The following is a 16,428-nucleotide window of genomic DNA, read 5'->3' on the forward strand; positions in this document are numbered from 1 at the left end:
ACATTGGGCAAAGTGATGGAAAATGCCGAAAAAAGGGCACATTTTGCGGTCAAGGCCAGAGGCGGTCATTTACGAGATATCATAATCAAAAAGTAGTTAGAACAAATCTCCTTGGACCAAAATAAATGAATTTCAAAAAAAATAATTTAAAATTCCACTTCTTTACTTTGCTATTGCAAAAACAAATCCTTCCACTTTAAATGGCCCACCCTGTACTCACACATATTCATACGCATTTCCACACATACACGCACTTCACTTCACCCACAAACTCATGAAGACGAAATTTACGAATCGTTCAAAGTTCCTTTCTTTCTATCACATAGAATAGATCAGATACGAATCAAATGTTGTACTTTCATTTGATTCGTATCTGATCTATTCTATGTGATAGAAAGAAAGGAACTTTGAACGGAACGATCTGGATAAACATTTGAAATTAATGATCATCGTTCATGATCTCTTACCCTAAGCGGGGGCACAAGCGCATGCATGGTCAACAAAAAAAAAAGTTGATGGGTCTGAGCCTAGGGGCACGAACGGGATCTTGACATAGGACTGTGATTGTGTGTAGTAATTGCATTTAAATTTAGTTTTTCATTGTTCAAAATCTTTTTTTCTCTTTTGATACATCAAATGGATGTCCTGGAAAAACCGTTTTCTGTATGTACTTGTATCCTTTAACGGGTTAGATGACATCACGTGGTAGAATTTGGTACCGTATTCTTTTCAAAAATGTACACAAAAATACCATTAAAGCCATTACTACCCTTTTCTTCTGTTTACTCAATCATGCAGAAGGAGGCGATCTGGCGTAGTGGTAACATCCATACCTCTCACGCAGAGATCACGAGTTCAATTCCCACTCCCAACATTCTTCCAAAAATGGAAGTAAAAGTGTGTTGAAAATCACTATAATAAAGAGAAAAAAAAGAAAAAAAAATCATGCAGAAGAAGACAAAGAGTCATCATGTATCATTTTTAACACAAGTCTAAATAGTTAGGACCTACATGAATATAAGCCTGAGGCAAATCAATCTATGGCTACAAAAATATATAATAGATAAAAATAGCATTAACTCAGGGCCCTCATTGACCATTTTTGTGTTGTTACAGAATAGCTACGTCCACGCAACAATCATCAGCGATGGAGATCGATCCACGGTCGAAATAAGATCGATTCATCCATACAACTGCTCTGCTCTGCCAGACACATCGGGCTACTGTTCTATAAATAACTCAACAATGATCAAACAACTGTCTCCGCTGTCCGGTGGTCCAACTGGATAATGGAAGAACAGAAAGAATACCCTTACGCCTAAATGGCTACTGTGTGAATGTACCACCATATGTAATGGTATAGAAGGAATACTGACGAATGGCAATTTTTTTACTTTTTTCTATTTAGCAACATGTCGAGAACTTTATGGAATACTTTAAATCGCTATCTTGGCTTTAAACAAGATACGGATTAATTGTAATTTTTCCAAAGAAAACATGAAAAAAGTTGTTGTTAGGAGAACTTTTTCCCATCTTCCGATGTATGGACGACTTGTTGGAAATTGTATGGGCTATTAATATTTTTTTTGAGAATTATAACACAATACGTTCTTGAGAAAAATAAGTTTTAGTTTCGAAAATTATCTTTTCAGCGACATTTTTTTTTTAAATTGTTTGTATTTTCCTATGAAAATCTATACAACTTTGTACATTTCATCCTTTGACTACTACTTTGTCGGTATCATTATTTTTAAGTAATATTTTTTTTTGCAAAAAATTAAGAATTTTCGCCCTTTTCCAAAAGTAGTCTAATTTTTTTAAAGGTTTTAAGTTACTTAAAAGATCCATGTATTTACACCCAAAACGTTTCACTGCTATCTAAGATGGTGCGGCAAACTTCTAAGACGAGTTGGCATGAAATCCGTGAATTAGTTATTGATACTCAGTTGAAAACAGGCGGAGCTTACATTGCAATATTTATTCTCTCCAAATTGCCCGTAAAATGAACGCTGCATTTGATTCGCTGTGGTATATAAATATTGTAGTTCACCGTTGCTTAAGTAGAACTTGATTGACAGCACGAATAGGAAAGCTCACCAATGGACAGAGCAAATATATCGGAGAACGAGAGTGCTTTCAATTTTCGTTAATTTGAACCGATAACGGATTATGGAATCATAATAGCATATCGAACAAATCTTAGAGAAATTCCGGGGTGCAAATCATCAAAATTCATTCGTAGTGAAAGTAGTTATTAACGTTAACTTTATTGCATAAAATTTCTGCTTGTTATCTGATTTGACACCCTCATTGAAAAACGTAGTGCTACGTCAAAAGACTGTTTCATAAACTACTCAATTCGTGGCACTTGTGTTTGGGGCAGTACCGCTTCCTGGGACCTGTTGCATAATCGAAATTTTATTGATAATACTAGTCTTGTAATTCGTAACTTGTATTTTCCTGCTAAATAATGAATCTACAAGTAAAAATCTACAAATCTAATATAACAAGTTGTTTAGAGTTATTAATTCAGTTCACAAGTGAATGTTGCACAAAATCAAACGCAAGAGCAAATTATTAGTTTTGTTCGTTTTCCTAAAGTTTTGAGTGGACACGCATTTACAAATTCGTGCCACAATGTTTTTTTTTTGATACAGGAATATAATATAAAATCGCAAATCATATTGGAATGCGATTTGAAATGTATTTGCTTTATGATCCATAATTCCAATTTTTTTGTGTAATGTGCTAATTATAGATATGATAACCATGTGACATGTACACGATTAAAATTCGGCTCTATTACAGCTAAAATACTAATGAGCCTTAAATAAATAAATGGGATAAAAAAAAATAGCATTATCTCCTTCGTTACCACGTTGTCCGGAACATTGTTTGTAATAACTTTTTAGCCCTGTAAGATCACGACTACTCAAGCTATCATAATCTGATTTACGTGGATATATATATATATATAAATCAGCAGCCATTTAAATTCATTTATTGCATTTTTACATAACCAAACAACATACTCGATATTATGACATCCTGGACCACAATTACACAAATTGTTAGTAGTGAGACCTACACGATAAAAACATGGATTGAGTACAAATTGATTGGACGACATACAATATGATATAAAATTAATGCCTATTATCGGTAAATGGAGAATAATTCATTTTACGCATCAACTCACATTATGAGCTAACGCCCAAATTTAGGCAAAAGTATTGCTCGTTGTGATGGGGAGGAAGCGAGTGGATAGTGCGATCGAAAGAAAACATACCCAATTAAATCGTTAACTTTTTTGACGTAGGATTACGTCTTTCGGGAACATATTGGGGTACAAATTGAAAATAGAAAATCGAGTACATATTGAAAATTGTCCAATTTCAAACGCTTATTGCTCAGTCATTTTATGATGGATTGATGAAATTTTTGCGTCAATCGATTTCGGCACTCCATAACAATTTTTTATATTGAAGAAAATAATATATGTTATGAAACTAACTATCGAACAATTGAAAAATCTCAACCCCTATCCTAACGGAAATACCCACTACTGATTGGGCGGAATTGACGACACATGCGGCGGGTCCCTAACAGAGACATCAAAACCAAGCTGCCTGGGAGAAATCGGCGTTGCAAATACATAAAAAGAAGGAGAGCTTTTGTTCCTGCCGAAATGTGAGACATCTAAACCAAGCTGACTGGGGGAAATCGGCATTGCAAATACATTAAAGTAGGGGGAGCTTTTGTTCCTACCGAAATGTGTTCCCTAACAGAGACATCAAAACCAAGCTGCCTGGGGGAAATCGGCATTGCAAATATATGCAAGTCGGGGGTATTTTTGTATTGCAAGTAAGGTGAATGAGACGATAAGTTCTAGAAAAAAAAATTTAAATTTAGAACTTTAATGTTGGTTGCTTCGTGGAATTTCGTATCAATGATCGATCGTGTATTGTGAAAAATTTAGCACAAGTGTAAGTGTAAAATTGTATATGGTAGCAGTTGTGTTAAAAATGACTTGATATATGAAACGATTTATTTCAAGGTGCGTTACCGCTCGAGAACGTGTCATTTGGTTTAAACTGTCTGTTTTGTTGTGTTCATTTCACCCACGGAAAATTTATACGGCGAGAAAAATTGGAAAAGGGAAGAAATATTAGAAAAAAATGATTTTCCATATGATCTACATATAGTATTGGGTGTTGTTGGTCCAATTAAAATTCGCATTGGGTTGAATAAACACTCAGAAAGTAAAAGTTATAAAAGTTAAACTCACCAATGTAATATAAAATAATTACCAATACCGAACAAAGTTATTAATTTTTCTCATCAGTAAAAACATGTTACTTTAATATAGAGAAAACATATTTGAAACGGAAAAGGTAAAATAACCTTCACAGAGAGCGGTTTTCATCATAATTCGTTCCACTTCGGTATCTTTTATCTGATACGTTCCATCCAACGACTGTTTACCATCCTTCTGTCATCATCACTCGGTAAACACTGGTGGAGTGAACAAACGATACCCAACAACCAAACAAAAAAATTATCAAAGAGTTTAACGATGTAATTCTTCAAACATATCCAAAATTAACAGCCAAACGGAATCCTACGTCAACTATGCGGTCGTGTCTCGGGCACAACCTGTGACTTTTTACTATATTCATTTTTCATGTTTCAAGCCAAAAAAAATCTGGATAAATTTCCTGTCTAATGATGTATAACACAACATATGTACCCAATAACCATTTTGAGTAATAAGCGTTTGAAATATCTTAGTAAATCGTAACATTTTTCGTAGAGTGACCCCCCTATATAGAAATCAAAGACATAATCCTATGTCAAAAACGCGGTTCTGTTTTGAACCACAAAGACTTCCATCCCACATATCCGATCGCCAATATTCTCAACCTAATAGCAACTTTCGGTGCTTCTCCATTGCTTCCCACGCGGGCATCGCAACCCATGAACGCGCAGGGCTTCTATTTGTTTATGTCGAATTTTCCCACCGGTGACTACTGGGATAGGGGGGGGGGGGGGCGAGAGGTTCCCTACCGAACAGATCCGATAGAGACCTTTAAATTACACCGGTGGGGACTTGTTGTGTTTTTTCTACTTGTTGTAGATTGTAGTCTGCTGCTGGCGAAAAGCCGCCCTCGTTGGGATGTGATGACTAACAAGATAGTGCCTTCCATACTGGCTGCCCCGTTTCCGCTCTTCATCATCTCATCATCATCATCATCGTTCAACGCAGGTGTTGGGAATTGTTCATCATGATTAACACCAGCAACTACCCGCCGGTCATGATGGTGATGGTGCTGAGCACGTATTGAATTGAGCTGTGCCGACGCACTTGTTGGAAGTTGCGGTTGCTCGGGGCAATGGAGAAAGATCCATATTTGCGGTCATTATGCGGCGATTTTCTCATGCGATCGTGTATGTCATTGTTGTTGCTGTTGCTGGACGTTTGCGAATTTCGTCGCAAAATATTGCATTTGCGAAATAAATGACAACGGCTAGAGTTGGGCTAACCTTTTATCTTTCTTACCGCATGAGAATGGTGTGATAGTTGTTCGGGAAGCTGATTGTGGAGAGGAATTATTGACCATGAACTGAGTGATGGTCGCTTGGTCGATGTTAGCGGATGATTTGAAATTTTAATGAACCCGGTGGCAATTCTTGTACACTGCGTTACATAATTTCAGAAAAATATAAATAAAAATATTTTAAAAATCATCGAACGAGCACATCTTTAGAGTTATGTACATTTTTAACATCGAATTATGTTTTAAGTAAGTTTGTATGAAAAATTGTATTTTTTCTGAATAGCTTTCCGACAACTTTTCTATGCATGATTTTGTATTTCAATTTTTTTTATCTGTATTATAGTGACTTTCAACACATTCGGCTGGTTCGTCACTTTTACTTCCATTTTTGGAAGAATGTCGGGAGTGAGAATTGAACTTGTGACCTTTAGCGTGAGAGCTGTGATTTTTTTCGGCTAATAAGGTAAAGGCGCTTGTTTTCATGGAGACACGAGATAACCAGGAGCACTGCGAATAGCTTTACTTCCCGGTACACGGAAATCTTCTTACCAAATGCCCCCCGTTCCAGCCAGTCAACATGATGCAATGGGCTGAACAAATTGACCATATCATCATATCGATGCGATAATTGGAATATTCATCGCTCCCTCCATCTGCAAGTTTCTCGCGCGAGCGAATCAGCCAATCCAATCAACCAATTATGCCTATCATAATCGTGGCTTCGCCATCTCCTACCGTTCGATCCACACACTTCGTCATCATTATCGAATGATTGCTACAAATCTGATTTTTTTTTCTATAAATTTTCGATTTTCTCTATCTCTATCCATGTATGGATGATAGACTTATGTAATACGCGATTTGAGCCTCGCGTCGAACCTGCGAGGGTTGTGTTTGCATTGACGTAATTTTTTGACGGGCTTTTTCGGCAGAGCAAATAGATGCAAATTTTTTGGCAACGCCCAGTGTTGCCACATTTAAATCTGTACCAGAGGGGTTGAAAATCTGTACCATCGAAAATATTCGTTGTAGAAAAAAGTCCATTTTATAAGCATAAAAATACTAATTTATTTACTATAAATAACACATTTACATTTCATTCGTCATTCGTGTGTTTGATGATGCTTATACATAGTTTTTCTGAATGTAGATTGCATAGCATCACTTATTAAAAGTTTCGAGCTGCCGCACCAAGCGATACTGTAGCGTAAAAGTCATCATGTACCTTAATTTAGCTTTGTTCAAATGGAAAAATCTGTACCAATCTGTACTTCTTGACTAAAATTTGTTCTGTACCACACATAATATGTACCAAAAATAACGAAAAAAATCTGTACCTTTCCAGATAAATCTGCACGTGTGGCAACACTGGCTACGTCTTATTTTGACCGATCCGACGTCGATTTCGGTAATTCTCTGCTGCTAGATTCAAAACTATTCACATCAGCCGGGTGCTATGATTGGTGCTAAGATCGTTAGGAAAATCTCAAGCAGAACTGTCAGCGGGGAGCCCGATTCAGAGCAAAACAAAGGGAAAATGTCAGTGGGGAACTCGATATGTTGACTTCTGTCAGTTCAATAGGGGTTCTATTTAGACGTCACCTACGTGATTCACATTCAAAACAACAAGGGATAAGAATGTGACATCCTCTGCCAAACAGACAAATAGCCGAACGGGAGGTGATTCTTCGGATTGGGATTGGGCGATCTTGAATCGATATTCAGAAATTCGATCTTTTTCTCTCCGATTTCCGATTTTTTGGATCGATTCTTTGCATTCCAAAAAATAAATGATCAATAATATAATAAAATGTCTTTGATGTTTGGACAGAAATATGCAATGTTTTCTTTCATGGTTAAAGAACATACAACACATATATATAGAACAAGTAAATAAATTGGAAAATGCTTAGAAGACGAAGCTGAAGAATCTAGTTGCAGCTGGGGTTCCTGCCAAGGAAGCTCGGGAGCAAGCTCTAAGTCAGCATTTCTCTGGACCAACAGAATGCCCTCGTAGACCGGAATTGCCTATTAGTGACGAAAAACCTATTCACAAAAAACCGAAACAGAATCTTGGTTTTTATCCTCTTTGAGGACTATTCCAACACTGATCTATCAACGTCCCAGTTGGATTTCGTTCATGATGCTCCACTAAATTCTTCAACTGCTCGTACAAGTCAGGTTTTTGGTTACCTCCAACCAGCAAACCTCGGAATAAGTGGAAGATGGTTCCCAGTACAACCCTGGGAAATGACAAGAAAGTGATTGCTCTTAATGCAAAAAAAATATACCGCGTCCAGAGATTCTTCATGCTTTTTTTCCAACAACGCGCATCTTTCAACGACGAGAGACTCTCTATGAAAATCGAAACGGGAATCTCTCCACTGATATATGACAAATTCCTCAACGATTCAATCCGAATGATATTCAGGCGTACTGGACGCTAACGGTCGACGGAGCTTCCATGCGTCATCTCGTAAGCAGGAACTTCACCATTATCTTCCGATATGGCGAAACCAGGCTGAGGAAATAAAACCATAGCATTTCAAATCACAGCTCAAAAAAATACAGTGTATTCAAGAAGGATCTAGAGTCCGGAAGCACGGAATCTCAAAACTCCAAAAACCCTGGCAATCTGAAGTCTTCCGAGACCAGTGACGCCAAACTTGTGGTTCCACACGAAGCGTCATCTGGGTTTATGGTACAGCAATGATTTCTCGCGATGAACCTCCGCAACCCACGAGCCTTGGCAATCTGACAGTTCCTGGACCAAGCGGTACCAACTCAGCGACTACCGCAGCGGAACTTCGATTAAGCTGTGTGAAAAAAGTGAGTTTCTCCAAAGCCAACACTGCCCCGTATCCAAAACGAATTCGGTTGCTAGAAAAAGTAATAAATTAAAGACATTTTCTAAACAACGAACAGATAACCAAGACGTGTTATCTAGGAGGTTCATCAAAGACGCTATGGATCTAGCTCTAATTCAAAAGCCTTAGGTCCACAAAGGAAGAACACTAAACAAGAACGATCAAGCAAGGTCAAGCAAGCATGACTCCATGTTGTGATACGAACGATCGTCTCGCCGTGTTTATTTAGGATTTAGCCTCGTGGGAGGTAAATCCATAAACATAGCGAGACATGTTTTACGATCGGTTCGTCTCGCGGCATCCTATCAGGCATATGGTATCCTAGCATGTACAATCAGGGTTGCCACATACACAGAATATTCTGTATTTTACAGATTTTTGGCCAAATCTCAGATACAGAATCTGTATAGGATAAATGATCTTGGTTTGTCCAATTTGGGGTGTTTTTACGCAACTAGTAAATGCAAATCGATTTTTCTTCATGAAAATCACACATAATCGATACGAGTTTGGGTTTGTTGAAAAGCCCCAAGTCTCTAGTTGCTAATACTACCATAAGGTGTTGAAATTATTCAAATTTTTATGTTTTTTAACGATTTTCCTTAAAGAAGAATTATGATCATGGTTTGACCACCTCTGATCATGGATTGCCCAAAAAAATGATCATGGTTTGTCCGGTTTTAGAAATCTCCATTTTTGAATGAAAACAATCGAATTCACAATTAGATGTTGCATTTATCATTGCTTGAGTTTACTGTCATCATATTGATTCATTCATAATTTAGGCTTTCTTCAGAATATTGCCTTTTCTTGGGCATTTTAGAAGTGTTCACCTCAACACAATCAACACAGAAAAACCATACTTCTGCTATGCGCGAAGCACACCATAAACAAACATAAACAAACTGCAGCGCGCCAAGCGGTTGCCATAGAAATCATGTGGACAAAACAACATTATTGAATTGGACAACTCATGATCAGAATTGAGTTCATCAAAATGCGTTAATTTAATGGTTTAGCTATGTAAATCCGATACAAATGGTGAGCAAGCATGATGTTTACAATATTTATAAGTGTTGTAATCCAGAAAAGGTCTGAATACGTGCCAAATAATCATCTGGTGATCGATTAAAAGTTAGCTCGAATGAGGGGCGCATTGACACAAATAGAAGGTGTATTTTATAATCCTTTAAAACATGTGATCATGTAAAAGGCAATTTCATTTATATGTTTCGAAACATTCGAAGGTCTTATTTGACACAGGAGCGCTGAATTAGAGCATTCAAAAAAGTGGGCAAACCATGATCATATTTTCGACTGGACAAACCGAGATCATTTACTCTATACAGAATTACAAATTTTTTTGGAAATCAATTTTAAATATTAAATTTATTACAGTGCATACATAGATACCTTGATTTATAAAAAAGTTGGACGCAACGCAACGAGATGGCTTTCGTTGGAGGCGATTTGAAGAGCTTAAACTATTTTTTTTTTGCGTTCCAAGCTATGTATGACCATAATCAATCCGCCAATCGTATATTGGCTCATTTAAACGACCCTATGACTAAACCGATGATACTGTTCCTAAACTTTGTTCTACTGCTCATCAATAATGTCAATCGCTCCTTTCAATCAGAAAGTTCTCAATTTTCCGAACTTTATAATGAGAGAAGACTGTTTTTGTTGATCATGTTGGGTACCTTATGTTTGGAGAGCTACGTGCAACGATTCGTTGATGCTGACCTTGATGTGATAGATTTTGAAGACTTTCTGAGGAAGCCTGAGGATGTTTGCGTTAGTATCGATGCAGAAGAAGCTGAAAAAGGATTGAGTGCTAGGAAGTTGATCTTCAAATCGATTTGTCGTTACTTCTATATTGAACTCGTGAAACATAGTTGCAGCCTCGATGAACCCTCAAAATTTCGTCAAGCTACCAAACCTTAACTATTTGATGCTATAATTTCCTCAATTCGTTGAAACAGGTAATAGAAAAGGCTTGGGTTACGAATTTAGGCTACTCAAGTCGGATTGACTCGGATATAACTTGGTCCCAGCTGTTGGATGTCAAAAGGCGTGATAGGAAATTTTTTGTATCCATTGCTAAGGTCGTTTGTAAGACATTTTTTGCGGCTCCGCAAAGCTTTAGCGATTGAGCCTTACAAACAAATGAACTGGAAGAAAAGACATCTGATGACATTCATCAGCATGTGTTGAGCGAATATTTCTGCTTTACAGTGCCAACAAAACAAAGTCCGGAAATCGGTTGGTTCCCACAATTGTGTCGCCTAGTTGCAAAACCGGCCAACTCCACAAGTTCAAGAAATACGTTTTTTCGGGGTTTTTTAGACCTTAGATACATTTTTCCACTTATTGGTAGTGAGAAACAGCACCAATATCTATCAATTCCCTATAAAACACGGGTTTGAAAATCATGATGTGCTGCAAAACAGGCGGCATGACGCTACATAAAATCGTCTTTCCTATAATTTTTTTATTTTTGGAGTTGGCGGTTTTGCAAATAATCGACACAATTATGGACTCTATTTTAAGAGCGAAGAACTATGTATCGGTTCAAGGAGGAGCATCAAAGATGAGGTTGAAGAAAAATTCAATTTGTATTGACACGACTTTAACAACCCATAAATAAGAAAAATAAGTTCAAAGTGAAAATGAACCTTCATTTTAATTTTTTTCCTCTAACTTTCCGATACAGATTTTTGACTAAAAATACAGATGTACAGATTTTTACAGAAATTTTTACAGCATTAAATGTGGCAACCCTGTGTACAATAGATAAACAGAGAATATGATAGATAATACGAGTTTGTGAACGGAGGAAGAGAGAAAAAAGACCTAATGATGAAATGATCTCAAAGAATGTAGTTATGTAGAAAGAAACTTAAACCCTACACTCCACTAGAGCTGTTGTCTAAGTTAATGCAAATGATAAATGCTTCTCAATCACAGAATTCATTTAATGGGACATCGCCGCAATCTTTTTCCGATCACAGGCACATTATTTTTGAGTGAAATGGTGGCTTGGGCCACTGGGCTCACTTGGTTGGCCCGTCTGGCCCGTTACCATTTTGCATATGTAACAATCACGAAAACTTAAGAAATCATCTAAGAAACATGAGATGAGAATGTAGTACAGTGAATCCGTCCTGTTGTTCAGAACAATGGACGCAGTGGTTCATACTCAACGAGGGAAAGAATCTAAATAATGTGTCAAAACATTGACTCAAATTTTTTTTCTGATATGCATTTCTACCAATGAGGTACATATAGAGGTGGAGCAGTAGGCGAGGTGTATCTGTATTGGCAAGCAAAATATCGTGTCGTAATTATTTGCATTCAATATGGAATGTATATGGAAGAAACAAAACAATGTTGAAAGTACTCACGGTTGCATGATAATTTGAGCCAAAATTCTCATGAAATCATTCAACTGGTTGTAAAATGAAAACCTAAACGCAGAACATGCAGGGAAAAAGGAAAGATTCCAAATTCTTATAACTCGAACATTTCTTACTGTATCGGAAAGATGTTTGCATCAATTGATAGGGAATATTTCTACGCATTTATCGCAATTAATAAAATGTTATTTATCATTAGATAAACAACTGAATAACTGTAAAATTTTAAGTGTTATCTAAACGCCCTAACTGCCTCGTTTTGATTGGCCCGATTTGCGGTTTTCCCAACACAGCCATCATAACCAAGCAGCGTTGGGGAAATCGGCATTGCAAATACATGAAAGTTGGAAGTATTTTTGTTCCGACTGAAATGTGTTTCCCTAACACAGACTTCAAATCCATGGAGCGTGGGTTAATTGGCATTGCAAATTCATGCAGGTCGGGGGTAATTTTGTTCCGACTGAAACGTGTTTGCCTAACACAAACTTCTAAACCAAGGTGTTTGGGGAAATCGGTTTTGCAAATAAATGCAAACTGCGAGTACTTTTGTACTCGCTTGCATTTGTGCAGGATAGAATATGTTTCCTGAACACGATGTAAGTTGAAGTTGTTGATTCATGCAAGCCGGGGGTAAAGGGTGTGTCACATCAAATTGCATCACGGAAAAAACGCTGTAGAAATTTAATTTTTAGGAATTATATCTTCAGCTTTCGCTTATAATCAGATAAGAGTGTATAGATCACGTTGGCCATGCTTCACTGTCAATTTTTCGTAAATTTGGAAAAATGTCGTCGAACGAAAAAGAGCGTCGTGAATTAATTCTGTGCACTCATTTCGAGAATCCGGAGTTGTCACATCGGGACATCGGTAAGATGCTGGGAATCGTCCAATCCACGGTCAGCAGAGTACTAAAACGATACTTCGAGAACCTAACCATCGACCGGAAGGTGAAGAACGGCAAAAATGGATGCTCCGTCAGTGAAAAAGATCACAAGCGCGTAGTTAAGAAGTTTAGACGTGATCCGAGAAGTTCGGTCCGGGATGTCGCCAATAAGCTGAATTTGTCAAGTTCATTCGTCCAGCAGACCAAGCAGTGGGAGGGCCTGCGTACATACAAGGTTCAGAAGGCTCCTAAACGCGACGAAAGGCAAAACATGGTGGGGAAGACGCGAGCCCGGAAGCTGTACACCGAAATGCTGACGAAGCCGCATTGCCTGGTAATGGACGACGAAACCTTCGTCAAAGCAGACTTTCGTCAGCTGTCGGGCCCGTTGTTCTTCTCCGCAGAGGACAAATTCAGCGTTCCGGAGGAGATTCGCAAGCAGAAACTATCCAAGTTTGCCAAAAAGTACATGGTGTGGCAAGCGATCTGCTCTTGCGGAAAGCGGAGCGCCCCCTTCGTGATGACCGGCACGGTAAACGGGCAGTTTTACCTTAAGGAGTGCCTACAGAAGCGCTTACTACCACTATTGAAGCAGCACGAGGGCCCGACCATCTTCAAAGGACGTGTTGGAGTGGTACGAAGCCAACGGGGTCACCTTCGTGCTAAAGGAAATGAACCCGCCCAACGCGCCGGAGCTTCGCCCAATAGAGAAATATTGGGCGATTATGAAGCAGGCCCTCCGGAAGAACCCAAGGGCTCGAAGTATGAATAAAAAGAAAATGCCAAAAGTTGTTTAATAGTTTTTATTTTACTGTCTAAAATTTTCAAAAGGATCGGTCTACTGGGCGAATTTCTACAGCGTTTTTTCCGTGATGCAATTTGATGTGACACACCCTTTACTTCTGCACCCGCATGTTTTTTTTGCACTCCGAGAAGTGTTTTCCTAACACGGATTACAAAAACGGGTACAAATACATCGCTTTGGCTCGGTTATTCAAGATTGCATATGCCTTCATATCTTCTACTCACTGAATTTCTGGCACTGAGGAAAATGTAAAACAAAATAATCGTTTGATAATTCTTCCGTTCACATATTTGGTCCTAGGCATCATACCAAACGTAAAAGGGATGTCATTAAATTTAATTGTAACGAAGAACATAATCTATCACAATGCATGAATTGGCCTTACATGGTATTTATTCAATCTCTGTATTCGCAAAGCATATATATTGAATTCGGAAATTATTTCATTCAATTAAAATTTTAATCAATACAAACAAATGATTGCTAAACTAAGCTAGTCCCAGGTCAACTTAGCGGTTATATCATGGATATAACCCACCCATTTTTTTAACAGATGACAATTATATCGTGGCTTATTTCGATTATTCATGTGGCAAAAAGGGCCAGAGAGCAGTCGTATGTTTAGTTTTCGAAAGCAGTAACATTTTCGGGTAAATTTTGATTAATTGGCGATTATTATCTCACAACATACACACCGACACTAAGAGCATTCGAAACATCAACTTCATAACGGTAAAATAATGAAACTTCGTGTTTCTATGAACATGGGGGAGTGAAAATGGCACATGGAAATATAACTTTTATCCGTCTTTTTCGACGTGATTTCACAAATATTCACTCCACGCTATCACATTAGCCTCACATTCAGCGGGAGCTCTACAAAAATGTACGTTATTAATTGATAAATTACTTCTTGAAAATAGCATTTTTACATGGATGCGGTGGGCTATCAAAGATAAACACAACGACTGACGTCACTATTTGCGAAATAGTTAAGGCAGCGCATGCTATGTCGCTCGAAACTCGACCATCTTCAATACCTTTTTTCCAGGACATTGCATTTCCACGGAGAACATTGAGAATGGTCTTATAAAAGTTGAACAGTATATATATGCAATTCCAATGTGATATATTTTTTTTCAAGGAAACACGGTATTTCAAAAATCACTTCATAATATGTGGTATCTTTGTATCCACCACTGTATTTGTAATTTGATCGCTGGCGTAGAAAAAAAGGGTTTTTTTTGTCCATCGATACACGGTTTCAGCAATTCACGTTTGTTGGTAAAAAAAAATCATCCATCTATATAAATAATAAATTGTTTCAGTAACAACCTTATTCGGATACCCATTTCGCCACAACACAAAATCAACACTTTCGATGTCTAGAAATCGGGTGTATGTGACGATAAGCAAATATGAACATGGTATGTTTAACACGAACAAGAAAAATTCCACTTTCAAAACAACCTGTGATGTAATATGTGTTTACACGTTTGTGCCGGTCACTGCCGAAGCGGACCGCCTCTAGTTTGCAATATATCGGGGGTATATGCAATGTGAAACCGTTCTTTATTTTGAAAACCCCCTTCATGATACGTGTACGCCATTTAACCCATAGTTAAATCTGATCACACAGCGTCAACGACGACCCGTATTTGATGATGAGTCCCATTGTTGGACCGACATCCGCCGGCAGCGGAGAGAAAGAACGCACGAAGCACTCTCGATCTAATCCAACGCAATAGAGGCAGTGTATAATCGGATAGTAGCTACCGCCGCAATCTGTACTGGCACTGGCCACCGGCAGGCAGGCAGCAGTGTCATGCAGCATCACGCGAAAGCGTTTTACAGCTTATGTAACGCCAGCCCAACGGTTTCGATTACAAATGCGCGCAAATTTAACACGATCGGATCATCTCCTGGGCCGGCCAGCAGCCCAGATTCACCGCCAATACACGCACACACATCGCATCTACATACGCTTTGTAACTCCTAAACCGAGGCACAATTATTCAATTCCTCTTGTCGACCGGAATGACTCAATTTGCATTAGTTGTTATACTTCTGTTTTCTTCGTTTTCTCACTCATATTATGATTCGTCATAATTTCACCTCACGTTCAAATAATCTCTGCATCGATACCAGCTTTTTTTTTTGTTTGTTTCTAGTTGAACAGTGAACCAGAAACAATGTCACGTTCCATGAAACAGCAACATGTACACATACACCAACACACACACGCCGAGCCCCACAACGTCACGTCACTTGTCGCTTCGCGAGAACAATAGGGCAAAACGACGAACCCGCGCGGTGCACCTGATTCTTCGCGCCTCTCACGCCGATTGTAGGTAGCCCGTGGAAAAACGGTCTTTCCAGCTCGAACATGTGTACCAAACTGAGGCAAGGTGTACACAAAACAGGCACCAAAACGGCCAATTTTGCATCGCGTGCGGCATCTATTGTCTGTCGCTTTTCTCCTCCACGCTGCAGTAGTAGCAGTATGCTGTTTTGGGGTCGGTCTGGGTGTAGTGGGCATCAAACGGTTGCCATCCTCCCTTGCGCGCTACGCCACACAACAGCCTTGATTTCCCGCATGGATGCGTTTGGAGGCTTGGACCTCCCCGGTCCACCGCTCGACCCCACCCAAAATCGGGTGGGACAAAGCGGCGAGAGACCCTCGGGGCCACTTGTTTGCCGATTCATTTTGCGTACTTTATGGGTAGTTTAAATATTTTTACTGTATATTTGGAGAAAACGTCTGCATGCCTTTCTGCATGTGTAGCACTGAACCGAGGGTGAAGTCTTCCGAGCTGGAAGTTCCGGATGCTTGGAAGTCACAATGCGTTTCGTTGCTGCTATTCGGTGGAGTTTGGATATGGAAATACGTGCGTAT

The 16,428-nt window shown here is 38.7% G+C and overlaps 1 protein-coding gene across 8 annotated transcripts in view; it reads right to left on the bottom strand.

Annotated features, from left to right (window-relative positions):
* LOC129764721 (uncharacterized) overlaps positions 1 to 15,923 on the bottom strand; it is a 53,018-nt gene extending 37,095 nt beyond the window's left edge. The window contains exon 1 of one of the 8 annotated variants that reach the window (XM_055764167.1): positions 15,852 to 15,923. The gene's annotated coding sequence lies outside the window, so the exon portion shown is untranslated. Of the gene's footprint in view, positions 1 to 14,867; positions 14,886 to 15,002; positions 15,273 to 15,308; positions 15,464 to 15,515 lie in introns of those variants that run through there. The other 7 variants (XM_055764149.1, XM_055764144.1, XM_055764135.1 and 4 more) reach the window with 7 other exon arrangements.
* Positions 15,924 to 16,428: the final 505 nt, after the last annotated feature.

The sequence above is a fragment of the Toxorhynchites rutilus genome, chromosome 1 (genome assembly GCF_029784135.1).
Source record: "Toxorhynchites rutilus septentrionalis strain SRP chromosome 1, ASM2978413v1, whole genome shotgun sequence".
Taxonomy (NCBI): Eukaryota; Metazoa; Arthropoda; class Insecta; order Diptera; family Culicidae; genus Toxorhynchites; species Toxorhynchites rutilus.